General features: G+C 40.9%; 1 protein-coding gene across 1 annotated transcript in view; it reads right to left on the bottom strand.

Moving 5' to 3' along the window:
- PREP (prolyl endopeptidase) overlaps positions 1-18370 on the bottom strand; it is a 307703-nt gene that overhangs the window by 37473 nt on the left and 251860 nt on the right. The window lies entirely within an intron of this gene.

An 18370-nucleotide genomic window follows, 5' to 3' on the forward strand; every position in this document is an offset into this window, starting at 1 on the left:
GCACATTAAGGCCATTTCTTCCTGCAGTCAGAACACGGCCGATTTCCAATTCCCAGCAATAATGACGACACGCTAATTTTGCCATTAGCGTAAGGCCATTAAAAAAGATTAGTGCGTGAGCCCTTACTGCCACCTAATTTGTAGGTGATAAGGGCTCACAAGCTAAGCAAGTGCTAACTGATTAGCGTAAAAATGCCCCCCTCTGAAAAAAAAATGTAGCACATGATGTGAGCGTACAGAGTAAAAAATTACCATGAGACACCTCAGCACGTTTCATGGTAAGCCCTTTCAAGCTGAAGTTAAGGACATGCTACAAAAGGACCCCAAAATTCCCTACTGATTCTCAAACTGAAGAAAGAATAATAGTAATAGACCCAAACACACACATATGTACACATACACACAGGGATGTAAATATCTGGACCATCAAAATAAGCGAATAGTCATAAACAGACAGCTTTTAGAATATTAGCTCATACTTATCATAAGACAAGTTCTCCATATACATCTTTAATAAAAATAAAATCATCCCTCACCATATCCCTTCAGTCAAAAAAAAAAAGTATATACATATCTGTTCAAATACCCCCAATATAAAAAAAAAATAATAAAATGTCCAAACATATCATCTGCATCAGAGAATTCTTCTCCAATATACAACAGCACAATCACTGGCAAACCTCTTGGTCCAGTTAACGCTCAACATGATCCAAGATACATTTCACAGCCACCATCGGCCTGGCCTGCACCACCATCGTTTCTTTAAAACGTGCCAATCAGATTAATATATAAAGAGAACCAATCAATCTCCAAATTCAACATCCCTCCCCTGTGTAACATGTTGGAATGTATTGTATTTTACATGCATTGCCTGTCACCTATTATTTCTCTGTGATTACTCTGTGACCTCTGATGTGAATTACTTAGAGAGGTCACACAGCTATGCAACTTCCTGTGGGGGTTAGACACAGCACATGCAGCACATGGAGCACATGGAGCTCATGATCTCTCCTAACCTGAGAGGATCTATGGTGGTGTGAGCATCCATTACCATCTAAGCACATGGAAGGAGCTGATAATACAAATGTATAGTAATATGTATATATAAGCCTGTCTGATTATAATCTAACTGCAAACTGTGAGTAAACAGATGTTTTGTTACTTCAACTTTAAAGTGACTCAGCAGTGAATTATTCAGGGGTGAATGAGAGAGAGATGAAGAAAGAAATTAACATTTCTAAAGCTGAAGCTGTGTGTACTAAAATCTGCTAATTATTTACTACAAATAATCCAACAAAAGGGTTATGGGCCCAGGGCCAGGAATTGAAAAAGAAGAGAAATATTACCAGGCAAAAAAAAAAAAGGGCCACATTTTTCTCTTAAGTTTTAAAGGAAAGATTCAGTCTGTCTCTCTCTCCCCCCACACAGCAGACAGAAGGCTAAGAAAATGGCTGAGGGAAGAAATTCACCATTGTTCTATTCTCTCAAGGTGCCTAAATTAACTGAGTTTAATTATCAGCAGTGGGAACTAAGATTCATATGTCTCCTTCGAGCAAAAAGATTAGATATATGCTTAGACCAAGACAGAACAGCTGAAAATATGGCTGAATGGGACAATGCAAACTATTATGTGAAGTGCATGCTTTTGGAAGCTCTCTCAGAGAAACAAGCCATATTAGTGGAGGGAAAAGATACACCAAAGGACATTTTATATAAACTGAGAACTATGTATGCAACTACATATGCAAAGCAGCAACCAATTTGGTTGGCAGAGTTGAATGAAACCAAATTAAGGGATAAAAGTAAATGTAATGATCACATTATGCATCTTATGTCTTCATTTCAAAAGCTAGAACTTTCTGGAATTCCCATGTGTGATGCATTGAAAAGAGCATTTCTTTTTACCTCACTATCAAAGAAGTTTGATGTTTTTAGGTCTGTAAATGAGGCCATTGAAGGGCAATCTTTTGAACAGGCAACATCAAAACTAAGGCAGGAATGCATAATAAATGATTCTGAGGAGATGTGTTCTCAAAGCAAGTCAGAGAGAAATGAAACAAATTTCTTGGCAAAGAACAGAGGAAGGCGGAGCTATGGGAAAACTCCACCCAAGGGCAAGCTGATTTGCTACTCATGTGGAAAGGAGGGACATGTATCTAAATGGTGTAAGGAAACACAAAACACTCCCTCTAGCTCACCTAAGCCAATGGAACTAAAGAATTTTCAAACCAGGAAATGTATGAAGGACAAAGATAAACACAAGGGCTTTCTAATGGCAGAAAAATCTTTGACTATGGTAAATAATAATTCAAATGAAAGTACTTGGATTTTGGATTCAGGGAGCACATGCCATTTAACCAATTGTAAGGATTTCTTTCAGGAAATGTGTCCAGAGGAAGGTATTCTTAAAACTGCAAACGCAGGGACTGCTAAGATCCAAGCAAAAGGTATTGGATTCTTAAAATGCAAAGTGTCTAATGAAGTTAAAGAAATTCCTGTAAGTGATGTCTTGTATATTCCCCAAGCAGTTTGCAATATGCTTAGTGTATCTACATTAGATAAGAAGGGATTTGTGATTCATTTTGAAAACAGTAAGTGCACAATCTCTAAAAATGATGAAGTGTATGCTGAAGCTTTTATGCATAATGATGTTTATAAACTGAGCATTTCAGGTGAAGCCTCACATATGGCGCAAGTAAGGAAGAATGATGGTAAATGTAGTCTGGAAATCTGGCACCGCCGCCTGGGACATCGTGATTCTAAGGTGATCCAGGATCTTTACAGTAAGCAACTGGCCACCGGCATTCAGATAAGTGCAGATGCTGGTAATATGGAGAAATGCATAGACTGTGTTACTCAAAAAGGTGTGAGACCCTCATTTCCTGCATACACAGGAAATAGGAGTAATAAAGTGCTGGACTTAATACACAGTGACTTATGTGGACCGTTTAATATCCCATCATTGGGAAATAACAGATTTGTGCTAATATTCTTGGATGATTTCTCTAGATATTGTGTGGCCTATTTGCTGAAAGAGAAAAGTCAAGTCACAGACATGCTGAAGAAATACGTAGCCATGGTGAGCAATAAATTTGAAAGAAAACCAAAGGTTCTTCAGACTGACAATGGTGGTGAGTTCACTTCACAAAGCATGCGCACATTTCTAGAACAAGAAGGCATTCAACATATCACAACAGTAGCTTATACACCAGAGCAAAATTCTGTTGCAGAGAGAAAATTTAGGTCACTTGTGGAAATGACCAGATGTATGCTGTCAGATAGCAATCTCCCTAAAAGACTATGGGGGGAAGCCATTCTCACAGCAGTGTACCTACAAAACAGAATGCCAACTAAAGGCGCTGAGCGCACACCACATGAGACATGGCATGGTAGGAAGCCAAACCTGTCACACATAAGAACATTTGGAAGTACAGCATATGCTCATGTACCAAAGCAAAGAAGGCATAAGCTGGATTCCACAACAGAAAGGGGCATTTTAGTTGGCTATGCTCCAGGACACAAAGGATATAGAATTTTGAATCTGAAAACTGGCATTGTTGGCATAAGACATGTTACATATTTTGATGAAAACAAAAGGGTTGATAAAGGCTGGATTATCCCAGATGAGCCTTATCATCCAGAATATGAAACTAGAACCATAATAGACATGCCAGTGTATATAAATGCCATACCAAGGCAGATGTCTGAAAGCAACTCACCTGTATCTAACGAGGAACAGGCAGAGGAAGCAGACACAGAAAGGATCATTGAAGAAGACAGTACAGTTGGAGAAGGGGAATCAATTGGAGAAGGACTCTCAGATTTAGAGGATGCAGAAAGGTCAGACCAACCTGTTGTCAGACGCTCATTCAGGGAAAACAAAGGTGTTCCACCCCTAAGACTGTCTTACCTAACAAAGTCAGCAGAAGCTCAAGAGCCCTTAACATGGGATGAGATTGAGAAAATGCCAGCAGAAGAAGCTGCTGAATGGCGTAAAGCTGCACAAGAAGAAATTGATGCATTGGATAAAAATAATACTTGGATTCTTACAAAATTACCTCCTGGCAAGAAAGCTATAGGATGCAAATGGGTATTCAAGTTAAAAGGAATGCACAAGGAAAAGTGGAAAGGTATAAAGCCAGATTAGTCGCAAAGGGATATCTTCAAAAATATGGAGAAGATTTTGATGAAGTGTTTGCACCTGTAGTGAAACACACGACAATTAGAACACTTCTGAGCATTGCAGTCTCAAAAGGCATGCAAGTCAACCACATTGATGTGAAAACAGCGTTTCTTCACGGAGATATAACTGAAGACTTGTACATGGAACAGCCAACAGGTTTCATAAATACAAAACAAAGACAGCTAGTGTGTAAATTAAACAAAGGTCTTTATGGATTAAAGCAAAGTGCAAAATGTTGGAATGAAAAATTGCATGAAATATTGACAAATTTAGGATTTAAGCAAGGTGAAGCAGATAAATGCTTGTACACTAGGTGCACAAATGGACAATATGCATACATTTTAGCTTTTGTTGATGATCTGCTCATTGCAAGCAAAAGTGAGCAAGAGTACAAGGACATTGTAAAATGTTTAAACCACAATGTTGAGATAAAAGAACTGGGTAATGTGTCATACTATCTTGGTATAGAAATTGAGAAACAAAATGATGGTTCTTATCTTCTAAGCCAGAAGCAGAAAATAAATGAGCTTATTGAAAGTTTAGGTATGCAAGATGCCCAAGTTGTAAGCACTCCCATGATCACTGATTTTCTGAAGGATGAAACAGTAAGAGAACCTTTACCAGATAACATCCAATATAGATCAGCCATAGGTAAGCTTTTATATCTAGCTACCACATACAGGGCTGATATAGCAAATGCAGTAGGAATTTTGAGCAGAAGGGTCAGCTCACCTACCAAATCAGATTGGACTGCAGTTAAAAGGATGGTAAGGTATTTAAAGGGTACCATTGATTGTAAATTAAAGGTTTCAGCCAATAGTAATCCAAAACTAATATGTTACTGTGATTCAGATTGGGCAGGGGATCATTCTGATTATAAATCCACAAGTGGATATGTGTTTATGTATGGAAATGTACAAATTTCATGGGCCAGTCATAAACAAAGTATTGTGAGTTTGTCTTCTACAGAAGCTGAATATGTGGCCGCATCGGAAGCGTGCAGAGAACTGATGTGGATTGAAAAACTTTTGCTGGATTTTGGAATAGCTGAAAAGAGACCAATCCAGATAATGGAAGATAATCAGAGCTGCATCCGACTGTCACAGAATGACAAGGTTCAGTCACGCACCAAGCACATCGCAACGAAATACCACAACGTGCGAGAGTTGGCGAAAGAAGGGGTCATCAGTCTACACTATTGTCACACCAGTGAGATGACAGCTGACATCATGACCAAACCGTTACCCAGAGAACATTTTGTGAATCTGCGTATAAAGCTTGGACTTTGTATGAATAAATAATTGCATGACAGTTATGCATGAGAAGGGGTTTGTTGGAATGTATTGTATTTTACATGCATTGCCTGTCACCTATTATTTCTCTGTGATTACTCTGTGACCTCTGATGTGAATTACTTAGAGAGGTCACACAGCTATGCAACTTCCTGTGGGGGATAGATGCAGCAGATGCAGCACATGGAGCACATGGAGCTCATGATCTCTCCTAACCTGAGAGGATCTATGGTGGTGTGAGCATCCATTACCATCTAAGCACATGGAAGGAGCTGATAATACAAATGTATAGTAATATGTATATATAAGCCTGTCTGATTATAATCTAACTGCAAACTGTGAGTAAACAGATGTTTTGTTACTTCAACTTTAAAGTGACTCAGCAGTGAATTATTCAGGGGTGAATGAGAGAGAGATGAAGAAAGAAATTAACATTTCTAAAGCTGAAGCTGTGTGTACTAAAATCTGCTAATTATTTACTACAAATAATCCAACATAACAGTCCTTAAGGTGTAAATCCAAAATTGCTTATGAAGATCTGTCAACAAGCGATCATAGTCACAATCTCAATAATATCAACCATTCTCTACTTCATGGGTGTGTTTCTTACTCTTTCAATGATCGACCGATTGCATGGGCTCTGCTCCAGTGTTCAGATAATTTTTTATGTTCACTCAAATGAAGACTAACGTTTCTTAGTTTCTTCAACATACAAGAGAAGGCAAGGGCATGATATACACAACATATGAAGAATTACATGTTGTGAAACAAGAGGCTGTTTTCACATTGGGCTTCTATAATTTAGGTTAAAAAATACATTAATGGCCTAATTACTGCTCAAATTTTTCATACATCTGGTCAGTCTATGTTGTGGTACCAGTCCTGAGTTTATTTTGACTTTCCTTTCTTCATTTCGTTAATTTAATTTGTCTTCTTTGGATAAATGCAACTTTTTGGCTCCCTGCACTTTTCAAGCAAGCACCCTTTCCCCTTTGCTTGTGATAGGAGCTGGATCTACAACTAAAAAAGCCTCCAGGGATCTGCATCAATTGGATCAAAGGACATCAGGATCAGAAACGACAAACTGAAACCATCACTACAATCTGTGAGTTGAAATTCCATATCTTTAACTTATATTATATATAACTGACACATGCATCCAGCTTCTCCTACATAGGTACGCAGCTATGGAACGCACTACCAACTGCTTTGAAAAAAATGCACGACCAATTCAGCTTTTGGAAATCCTTGAAGACCCACCTCTTTAATAGAATATATCATAACGATCCATCATTTGAACATTAGTATATTGCCGTGTTTACCTGTTGTTCCGATATTGATATCTTTATATATGATGCTTTTATATACTATGTTTCCCATATTCTTATGAAATTATAACTGTATATGCCATTCTGTCGTGGTGACCCCACGACGGAGCAATGTAAGCCACATTGAGCCTGCAAATGTGTGGGAAAATGTGGGATATAAATGCAATAAATAAATAAATAAATATATATTATCTCTACTTTTCTGATATCTTGCTGAATCTTCCCCTGCATTCATAACCTTACTCTGTAAGCCACATTGAGCCTGCAAAAAGGTGGGATAATGTGGGGTACAAATGCAATAAATAAATAAATAAATAAATTAAAACTTCCGAATAATTTCACAGGAGTGAAATACAGCCATCTGATGTATGTCTCTAGTGATCAGAAGTACCTGTTAAATATTACATACTGGACTTTAAAAACTATTTTACTTTGTTTCAAAGCACAAAATATAGGTAGAATCAGTTGACTGGATATCTCATTTTAAATAAGAAGTCTTTATCGAAGCAAATAACAGTTCCTCTTCCTAGGAAGCTGACACTTCAAAGGGACTCAGACTTTCATCAAGCACTGTCTGCATTATTAACACTCCACTGTTAACTGCTGCCAAAGACAAAATGGCTTTTTGTTACACTGAACAGCTAGAGAGCTCTGTAATTTTACTTTAACACTTTAGTGTCCAATGTTCCCATCAATCTGTTCCCATATGGCTTATTACGGGGACATTGGACACTAAAGGATTAAAAAACAAGAATGTGCTTTGGTATTGTAAATCAAAAATCTTCAGACATCCCAGTAATATGGGGAAGAAGAAACAATAGATTCATCCATCCATCTAGAAGTCAAACTCAGGAGGCAAACTCTTATCTAGCTATACCCACACGAACACCTGCCTATCACCATCAAGGTAACCCTTAAAACTACAACTACAAACAGACCAGTACTTGAAAACTTGGGCCTAGTAAATGCCAGATCCTATATAATAATTCTCACCTCCAACGTTCTGACTTGCCTGGGAACGTGGCTCATTCTGAGTTGATCTGCTAGGCTCCGTAGATCAGGCTGACATCACCGTAGCCATTATGATGCCAACTTCAGAACCCGGGGGAAAAAAAAACATGCCTCACAGCTAAACCATGTCCAGAGGAGGGTCGCTGGACATGGGTGGCTGCAGGAGGGACAGGGGGGTCACTGGACATGGGTGGCTGGAGGGGGGGGGCAGGGGAGAGAAAAGGGTCGCTGGACATGGGTGGCTGCAGGGGAGCCAAAGAAAACCTTGCTAGCGCCCATTTCATTTGTGTCAGAAACGGGCCTTTTTTACTAGTTATCTAATAAAAAATTTCCTATGATCCATGATGTCATCAATGAATACCACTAAGACATACTGGGAATAAATGAGACCTGGCTGGATCAAAGCGGAGGAGTACCATTGGCTGAACTATGCCTCACAGGATTCACTATCTTGCACCAACTATGACAAGGGGAGCAGGGTGGAGGGATAGCAGTCCTGATCCGTGAGACAATCAAACTGTGCAGAGTCTCCATCCCCTATCTATCTGAGTCAGAATGCCTGCTAATCCAGCTAGGAGACAAGGAACCAATGTGGCTGCTCATGGTCTACAGAGCACCTTGCAACACCACATCATCTGTGCAAGAACTGCTGAATCTGCTGACTGAGGTAACCCTGAGCTACCCTATGTTACTGATCATGGAAGACTAACCCACACATCGAAACTTCAGACACCACTACTGCTGCCTTCCTTGATATGATGGCAGCTCTAGAATTCATTCAGGTGATGAACTCTCCAACCCGTGAAACGGACAATATGCTAGACTTGGTGTTCTGCAAAGGGGCTGACATCTTGGAACACAAGGCTGGTGGCATAGAGATAACACCCCTATCATGGACCGATCATTTCCTAATCACATTTTCTATTAAGGACTACAGAAAACAGATGGGCCCAATTAAAGTTTGGAAAGAAATCAGAGACAAAAGAAACCTGACTGCTGAAAACTTCGTAGAAGCCTTGTCCTACCCCCATGTGGATGAACAGATGATGACAGTGTCAGAACAGGTTGATATCTGGAATACATGCTTAGCCATAGCATTAGAAAAAAAATGGCCCCCTAAAGAAGGTCCTAAGCTCCACAAACAAATGTTCCCTGTGGTTCTCCCCAGAACTGCGGATCCTTAAGCGTCAAGAACGTCAACTTGAACGAAAATGGAGAAAATCTCATCTAGATGTAAGAAACACATGACAATGTACCACCAGGCCACAACAATAGCCAAATAACAATATTTTCTCAACACACAGAACAAGCTGCAAATTTAACCAAGCAGTTATTCAAAACAGTAAACTGCCTACTGCAAACACCACAAAAGAACCAGCCTTCCCAGTCACAACTAACCAGAAATGATTTGGGACCTATAGATAGTCCCATGAAAGCTCCTCCCATCTAATGATGAGAACACTCCCTCTTCCCTGCCATGCACAGGCATCTGGGTCTCATTCAACCAGGTCACAGAGGAAGCTGTCGAAAATATCCTGAAAGGTCTGCGGCCTATGGCCTACAACCTGCCCTCTGGATCACTGCTCAGCAAAGACTGTAAAATGAGCGTGCACAGGCCTCATTGAAGGGGCCACTAAAATTAACTCCTCTCTTATGGAAGGGCTGCTGCCAACAACACTAAAAAGAGTTGTGGTGCGCCCCCTACTGAAAAAGAGCTCACATGACCAGGACAAGCTCAAAAACTACTGACCAGTCTCTAACATTCCTTTCCTGACAAAACTTATAGAACGGACAGTCTGCAGTCAACTCAACAACTGGCTAATTGAAAGTAATTGGCTAGACCCATGTCAATCTGGCTTCAGACCTGGTACGGAACAGAGACCGTTCTCGTGTCCCTTCTTGATGATATGCACTGAAACCATGACAGGGGATTTGCCTCGACACTAGTGTTGCTCGATTTTCTCGGCAGCCTTCGACACCGTGGATCATAATATCATGGTTACAAGACTGGCAGAAACAGGTATCAGTGGCACAGTGCTTACTTGGTTCAAATCCTCTCTGTCAGACAGACAATAATCAGTTCTGTTTCATATGGTGTCTATGCAAATTAAATCTCTTTTCCTTTGTGAATGACTGTGGGGTCCTGTGAAATATTTTGGCATCATTTGCAGCTGGATATATTGCAAGGATGTGTGCCATTCTCTTCTTTTTGAGTCTGTGTTGGGAGCTTACTTCTCAATAGCTTGTGTTTTAAGTTGGGTGGCTGTCGGAAGGCCAGCACTGGTGGGGATGGGAATATCTCTTTCAGTAATTCATCCTCCTGGAGTAGAGGCTGTAGATCTTTTATGATTTTTCTTAATTTTTCCAGCTCTGGGTTGTATGTCATTATAAGGGGGATTCTGTCTGTGGCTTTTTTTTCTTTGTACTGTAACAGATTTTCCCTGGGTGTTTTGAGGGAGGAGGCAATATTCTTGGAGATTATTTTGGGGTTATAGCCTGTTTGAAGGATGCAGTCAGGATTTCAAGATGTCTGTCTCTGTCCCCTGGGTCAGAGCAGATACGGTGGTATCTTGTGGCTTGGCTGTAAATAATGTATGTGAAGGGTGGACGCTGGAGTTGTGGAGGTAGCTGCATTTGTCTGTGGGTTTCTTGTATATGGATGTTTGTATATAGCCATCGCTGATTGAGACTGTAGTGTCCAAAAAATTGACTTTTTCTGGGGAGTAGTCAATTTTGAATCTGATTGTAGGATGGTATGTATTGGAGGAATTGTAAAATTGTTTCAGAGTTTCTTCCCCCTCAGTTCAAATCATAAAAATGTCATTGATGTACCGATAGTATTTTAGGGGTTTGGTCTGGTATGTATTCACAAATGTCTCTTCCAGCTCAGCCATAAAGAGGTTGGCATATTGGGGTGCTGTCCTGGTGCCCATCATTTGTAGGTAGATATCATTGTTAGAGCGGACCAACTACTACTTAACATTTCTAGAGCACTACTAGGGTTACGCAGCACTGTACAAATTTACAAAGAAGGACGATCCCTGCTCAAGGAGCTTACAATCTAAAATGTCAAGTTGGGGTAGTCTAGATTTCCTGAGTAGAGGTGTAGTGGTTAGGTGCCGAAGGCGACATTGAAGAGGTGGGCTTTGAGCAAGGATTTGAAGATGGGCAGGGAGGGGGCCTGGCGTACGGGCTCAGGGAGTTTGTTCCAAGCATGGGGTGAGGCGAGGCAGAAAGGGTGGAGCCTGGAGTTGGCGGTGGTGGAGAAGGGTACTGAAAGGAGGGATTTGTCTTGAGAGCGGAGGTTACGGGTAGGAACGTAAGGGGAGATGAGGGTAGAGAGGTAAGGAGGGGCTGCAGATCGAGTGCATTTGTAGGTTAGTAGGAGAAGCTTGAACTGTATGCGGTACCTGATCGGAAGCCAGTGAAGTGACTTGAGGAGAGGGGTGATATGAGTATATCGGTCCAGCCGGAAGATAAGACATGCAGCCAAGTTCTGAATGGACTGAAGGGGGGATAGATGGCTAAGTGGGAGGCCAGTGAGGAGTAGGTTGCAGTAGTCAAGGCGAGAGGTAATGAGAGAGTGGATAAGAGTAAGGGTGATGTGCTCAGAGAGGAAGGGCCGAATTTTGCTAATGTTATAGAGGAAGAAGCAACCAAGAAAGTGATCTAGGTGTCGTCGTTGATGATATATTGAAACCTACTGCTCAGTGTGCTGCTGCAGCTAGAAAAGCAAATAGAATGTTAGGTATTATTAGGAAAGGAATGGAAAATAAAAATGAGGATGTTATAATGCCTTTGTATCGCTCCATGGTGCGACTGCACCTCGAATACTGTGTTCAATTCTGGTTGCCGCATCTCAAAAAAGATATAGTGGAATTAGAAAAGGTGCAGAGAAGGGCGGCGAAAATGATAAAGGGAATGGGACGACTTCCCTATGAGGAAAGGCTAAAGTGGCTAGGGCTCTTCAGCTTGGAGAAAAGGCGGCTGAGGGGAGATATGATAGAGGTCTATAAAATAATGAGTGGAGTGGAATGGGTAGATGTAAAGCATCTGTTTACGCTTTCCAAAAATACTAGGACTAGGGGGCATGCGATGAAGCTACAATGTAGTAAATTTAAAGCAAATCAGAGAAAAAATTTCTTCACTCAATGTGTAATTAAACTCTGGAATTCGTTGCCAGGGAATGTGGTAAAGGCAGTTAGCTTAGTGGAGTTTAAAAAAGGTTTGGACGGCTTCCTAAAGGAAAAGTCCATAGACCATTATTAAATGGAGTTGGGGAAAAGCCACTATTTCTGGGATAAACAGTATAAAATGTTTTGTACTTTTTTGGGATCTTGCCAGGTATTTGTGACCTGGATTGGCCACTGTTGGAAACAGGATGCTGGGCTTGATGGTCTTTGGTATTTCCCAGTATGGCAATACTTATGTATTTATATAATAATAAATGTAGCCTATTGGTTAGAGCAATGGGCTGAGAAACAGGTAAGCTGGGTTCAACTCCTGCTCTTGTCACTAAGGGGCCTTTTTACTAAGGCGCATAGGTGTGACCAGCGCATGTCAAATCAGAACTACCGCCTGGCTACCACGTTCCCACGGTGGTAATTCCATTTTTGATGTGCGTCCAAAACACGCAGTAGAAATTTTCTACCGCATGGTGCTTATCCGGTGGTAATTGCCAGTGTACATGTGCTGACGAATACCACCCGGTTAAGACACGAGACCTTACCGCTAAGTCAATGGGTGGTGGTCAGGTCTCAGGCCGAAAATGGATGAACGGTTTTAATTTTGTTGCACGCCCACTGAAAAATGGAAATGCGTGCACTCAAAACAAGCACCTACACCAGCGCAGGCCATTTTTCGGCAGCCCTTAGTAAAAGGGTTGAACAACTCCATTGACTGGCACCATTTCTACTAATGCCCACTACGTAACGTACGTGCAAGTATTTTAGTCAGCGCTGTACGTGGACGCCAAGGCGCCATTTTGAAATGCTTTATGCTTCCACCTCAAGTATGTTTGACCGTGGGGTGATTTTTCTTGTGCAGTTGCTACATTGTGTAGATTTCTTTTTCCATAATTATGACTGCATAACTAGTTTCGTTTGTTTCAGATCATCAGCATAACTTCAAAGCACTCCGTTCCTGATTAAGCCGCGTTTCTAGGTGAAACGGGTTCCCGTAGAACGGACAGTGAAGAGTGCCTGATTCAAAAGTTAAGTAAGTGCAAATTCTTTCTATATGCTGACGTGGCTGAAGTCACCTTAGAAAGTGACTTCATTAAGACGAAAATAGAAAAAAGAAAAAATATTTGAATATATTGAGAGAAACTCATGTTAAGAGAAACTCGCTTTGTTTAATAGCAAAATTAAGGCATAAAATTTTGAGCCTGTTCAAAATGGAGTTTTTTGCCCAGTGATAGAACTGTAGCGTGTGTTATAAGCCAATGTGAACTACCATAACCACGCACTAAACCCCAGGTAATTTACCTGCGGTTTCTGAGTGCTTTTTTTCCATTTTTTTTTGAATAAGCACTAGCCATTTTGCCGCTGGAGCTTTGTTTGGTCTTAGTAAAAGGGCCCCTAACACTCCTTGTGAACTTAGACCTGACTTTACCCTTACTGCTATTCAGGATCAGCCTTTCTGATTTTAGTCATACTGTCACAGATTGCAAAAAAAGCAATCAACTTCCACGGTATTTGATCCTGAACAGGGCTCAGTGACAGATGTAGTATGTCATCTGCATATTAAAAAAAAAAATCAATTTCCTGCTGCCAAAGCAGCCGACACAACGGTAACAAGATACATATTGAATAATAAAGATAACAGAGCTGTAAGGTTAGGGGATAGTTGCACAGGTTTACGCTACGGGAAAATCTCTGTTAATGGTGTCCAGAGTTATGCCCTACAAAAGCAAAGCCAGAAGTCAGAAAACACTAAAGGTTGCCGAGAAGAGAAAGCAGAAACCTGAATACGGGAAGGGTACACAGGACATTCAGAAATTCTCTTTGCTTTTCAATATTCTACTTAATCCTTCTGGATTCCGTCAGCGAAGGCAATGACCTTTTTCTAAGGTACTCTGAATGATCCTAGTTTCTTTATATAAGTCCTTCATTTAATTCTCTACAAAGTATTAGGAATATAAACATTACAATGTGCACTCGCAAACATTAAAATGGTTCACTTACGGAAAACACATAGTAAAGTCACAGAGAATACTCCCCCCCCCCAAAAAAAAAATGATATAGGGGCCCTTTCAGTAGAGTACGTTAAGCAGTTAATGTGTGAATTGACATGTGCCGTTAATATGGTGGGACGACAGTGTGCGTTAATTTGCACTTTAACTGCATGCTGTGCTGGGAGGAGGGAACTGGGTGAGTTATGGGCGGAGTGGGTGTGGATTGCACACTGCTCTAACCGCATGCACGGGGGTAAGCAAACATGTGGACAATGGGGAGCCGGTTGATATTGTATATCTGGATTTTCAGAAGGCGTTTGACAAAGTGCCGCACGAAAGACTCCTGAAGAAATTGCAGAGTCATGGAATCGGAGGTAGGGTATTATTATGGATTAAGAACTGGTTGAAAGATAGGAAGCAGAGAGTAGGATTGCGTGGCCAGTATTCTCAGTGGAGGAGGGTAGTTAGTGGGGTCCCGCAGGGGTCTGTGCTGGGTCCGTTGCTTTTTAATGTATTTATAAATGACCTAGAGATGGGAATAACTAGTGAGGTAATTAAATTCGCCGATGACACAAAATTATTCAGGGTCGTCAAGTCGCAGGAGGAATGTGAACGATTACAGGAGGACCTTGCGAGACTGGGAGAATGGGCGTGCAAGTGGCAGATGAAGTTCAATGTTGACAAGTGCAAAGTGATGCATGTGGGTAAGAGGAACCCGAATTATAGCTACGTCTTGCAAGGTTCCGCGTTAGGAGTTACGGATCAAGAAAGGGATCTGGGTGTTGTCGTCGATGATACGCTGAAACCTTCTGCTCAGTGTGCTGCTGCGGCTAGGAAAGCGAATAGAATGTTGGGTGTTATTAGGAAGGGTATGGAGTCCAGGTGTGCGGATGTTATAATGCCGTTGTATCGCTCCATGGTGCGACCGCACCTGGAGTATTGTGTTCAGTACTGGTCTCCGTATCTCAAAAAAGATATAGTAGAATTGGAAAAGGTACAGCGAAGGGCGACGAAAATGATAGTGGGGATGGGACGACTTTCCTATGAAGAGAGGCTGAGAAGGCTAGGGCTTTTCAGCTTGGAGAAGAGACGGCTGAGGGGAGATATGATAGAAGTGTATAAAATAATGAGTGGAATGGATCGGGTGGATGTGAAGCGACTGTTCACGCTATCCAAAAATACTAGGACTAGAGGGCATGAGTTGAAGCTACAGTGTGGTAAATTTAAAACGAATCGGAGAAAATTTTTCTTCACCCAACGTGTAATTAGACTCTGGAATTCATTGCCGGAGAACGTGGTACGGGCGGTTAGCTTGACGGAGTTTAAAAAGGGGTTAGATAGATTCCTAAAGGACAAGTCCATAGACCGCTATTAAATGGACTGGAAAAATTCCTCATTTTTAGGTATAACTTGTCTGGAATGTTTTTACGTTTGGGGAGCGTGCCAGGTGCCCTTGACCTGGATTGGCCACTGTCGGTGACAGGATGCTGGGCTAGATGGACCTTTGGTCTTTCCCAGTATGGCACTACTTATGTACTTATGTACTTATGTACTTATGTACTTATGTCACTTGTGCAATCTACATAGGTGCCCTTACCACCTGGCAAATGCAAATAATCTTAACAGTAAAGAACATTTCAGTGGGGGATCTGCAGAGGAAATACTGCACTCCCGACAGTTAGTACCGAATATACAATTTTGCTGTTCAAGCAAAAGCTTAATACAGTTTAGTGAAAGGGCCCCCTAATTAGCAAATGAGCAACCATTAATAAGCTTCCCTTAAATCTACAAAAATGAAGTTTTGCTGGTTAAGAAAAGTTTCTATGAATTTTGTTTCACCCCAAGAAAGTTTTGAATGTCGAGAACTACCAATAAAAACTAAGTTAATGTTTTAGGAGTTACCTTGGATACAGAGTTAAATGTGCAAACCCATATAAAAAAAGATTAAAGCATTTTTTTTCTATTGTAGCAAACTTATATGTTGCTAGATTTGAGAAATTGTTCCTTTCGAAGCATAAATTTAAAGAGCAGGTTGTATTATGGAAAGTATACATTGACAACATTTTACTTATCTGGCAAGGTAGTAAAACAGAGCTGAAGGAGTTTCACACCTAGTTAGTACATAAGTATTGCCATACTGAGAAAGATCAAAGGTCCATCAAGCCCAGCATCCTGTTTCCAACATTGGCCAATCTAGATCACAAATACCTGGCAAGATCCCAAAAAGTACAACACATTTTATACTGCTTATCCCCAAAATTGTGGATTTTCCCCAGTCCATTTAATAACGGTCTATGGACTTTTACTTTAGGAAGCCGCCCAAACCTTTTTTAAACTCCGCTAAGCTAACCGCCTTTACCACATTCTCTGGCAACAAATTCTAGAGTTTAATTACACGTTGAGTGAGGAAAAAGTTTCACCGATTCATTATAAATTTACTACATTGTACCTTCATCGCATGGTTGAATGTCTTGAATAAGAATTTTGTTTTTAAAAAGTATTTTAATAGTGTTTCTGTATCATTTTTAGATATCAAGATTATGTACAGTGGAGGGAAATTCACCAAAGATATTTTTAGAAAAATCAACAGATGTGAATAAATTCCTGGATTACAAAAGCTGTCATAAGTCTTTGAAAAACAACTTTACCTATAGTTAGTTTCTAAGAATCAGATGGATATCAGACCTCTACTTCAGGAAGCAGGTGAAAGCCTGGCTCCCAAGTCTTTAATATATAGAGTGACTGACTACACACTCATTCTGCACCTGGACTAGCTTGCTACACACACTGTAATTTAGATCAGTTCCTTATCTCTTGTTTAACTATACAAAGAACTTGCCTTGAGTTTAGCTAACCATCCAATTATCCCAACTGAGACTGTACCACCCATCTTGTTCTCATCATATATCTGCTCTCGGTCCCTTAGCTATATGGTAGCCGTATTGTAGAAAATCTTTAGCATCATATCTCTGTTAGTTGACTGCTCTAATGCATGCTTATTACGTGTATCATTAGGATTAGTATTAGTGGAGGAGTAGCCTAGTGGTTAGTGCAGGTGGACTTTGATCCTGGGAACTGAGTTCAATTTCCCACTGCAGCTCCTTGTGACTCTGGGCAAGTCACTTAACCCTCCATTGCCCCTGGTACAAAATAAGTACCTGAATATATGTAAACCGCTTTATGATTTATCATTTTTATTCAAAACCAGTATCCTGTACATATATCACTATACAACTTTATCACTTGCATTCACAATAACAATTCTTCAGTATTACAGGTAATGTGAGTTTGCTGAAATTTACAGAAACAAATTGTTTTCGTTTTTTATTATAATCCCTCCCTTCCCAACAACCCCCCCCAACCTTCCCCCCAATAATCCCCTCCCTCTCCCTCCCTTCCCTCTCTCCTATGTGAACAAAACTTAATACTAGAAGTTCAACAGTCTACTTCTCGCAACCGGGGTCATTGTATTTAATAGCGGGCTCCATATATTCTGGAACCGCAACCCTGTCCTGGAGCTAAAGTCAACCACTCCCGTCCTCTCCATCCGCATCATCAAAATCATTCGTGTCCGCCACTGAGAGTAGGACGGGTATTGACTGGTCACCCATTCAGACAAAATCACCTGCATGGCAGTCACAGTAGCCCTGTATACAAAGGCTGTGAATCCTTTTGGTATTGGGTGAATAAACACTGGGTGTCCCAGCAACAATCCCGAATTGCATGTCCATCTGGTTCGCCAGATAGTAGAGACATATTGTGTAAGCTGTATCCAAAATTTAGCTATGCCTCTACATGTCCAAAGCATATGCCCCAAGGTAGCTCCAGCCTCCTTGCATTTAGGACACTCCCCCCACGGGGAGACCCCCATATGGAAAGCCCTCCTGGGGGGGATATAAAGTCTGAGTGCCACTTTATATTGAGTCTCCCAATGCGACATCATGATGGTACGTCTCTTCATAGTCAAAATGTAAGCTTTAAATTGCGCTACTGTAAGGTCCAACTGAATATCCTCTTTCCACTGAGTTAACAGCTTTACAAAATCAGGTTCCGGAACAGTATCTCTGATATGTCTATGATGAAATTTTAGTGGAACCCGTTGCTGCGCTGCTAGAGAAAATGCCGAAGCCAGCTCTTCTTGAACATCTTCAGCTAAATCCTCCCAGGGCAAAGACTGTATGTAGTGTTTTAGCTGTCCATAATGAAACTCATCTGAGGGGAGCAGATCAAATTCTTCCCGGAGCTCTTGGAACGGCTTTATCCTTCCTTCAAGGGTAACTGCATGTAATAGGTATACCATCCCTTTACGCTTCCATCTGTGAAAAGCTGGGTATAAAGTTCCAGGTGGAAAGGCGGGATTCCCGCAAATCGGCAGAAATGG

The sequence above is a fragment of the Microcaecilia unicolor genome, chromosome 3 (genome assembly GCF_901765095.1).
Source record: "Microcaecilia unicolor chromosome 3, aMicUni1.1, whole genome shotgun sequence".
Taxonomy (NCBI): Eukaryota; Metazoa; Chordata; class Amphibia; order Gymnophiona; family Siphonopidae; genus Microcaecilia; species Microcaecilia unicolor.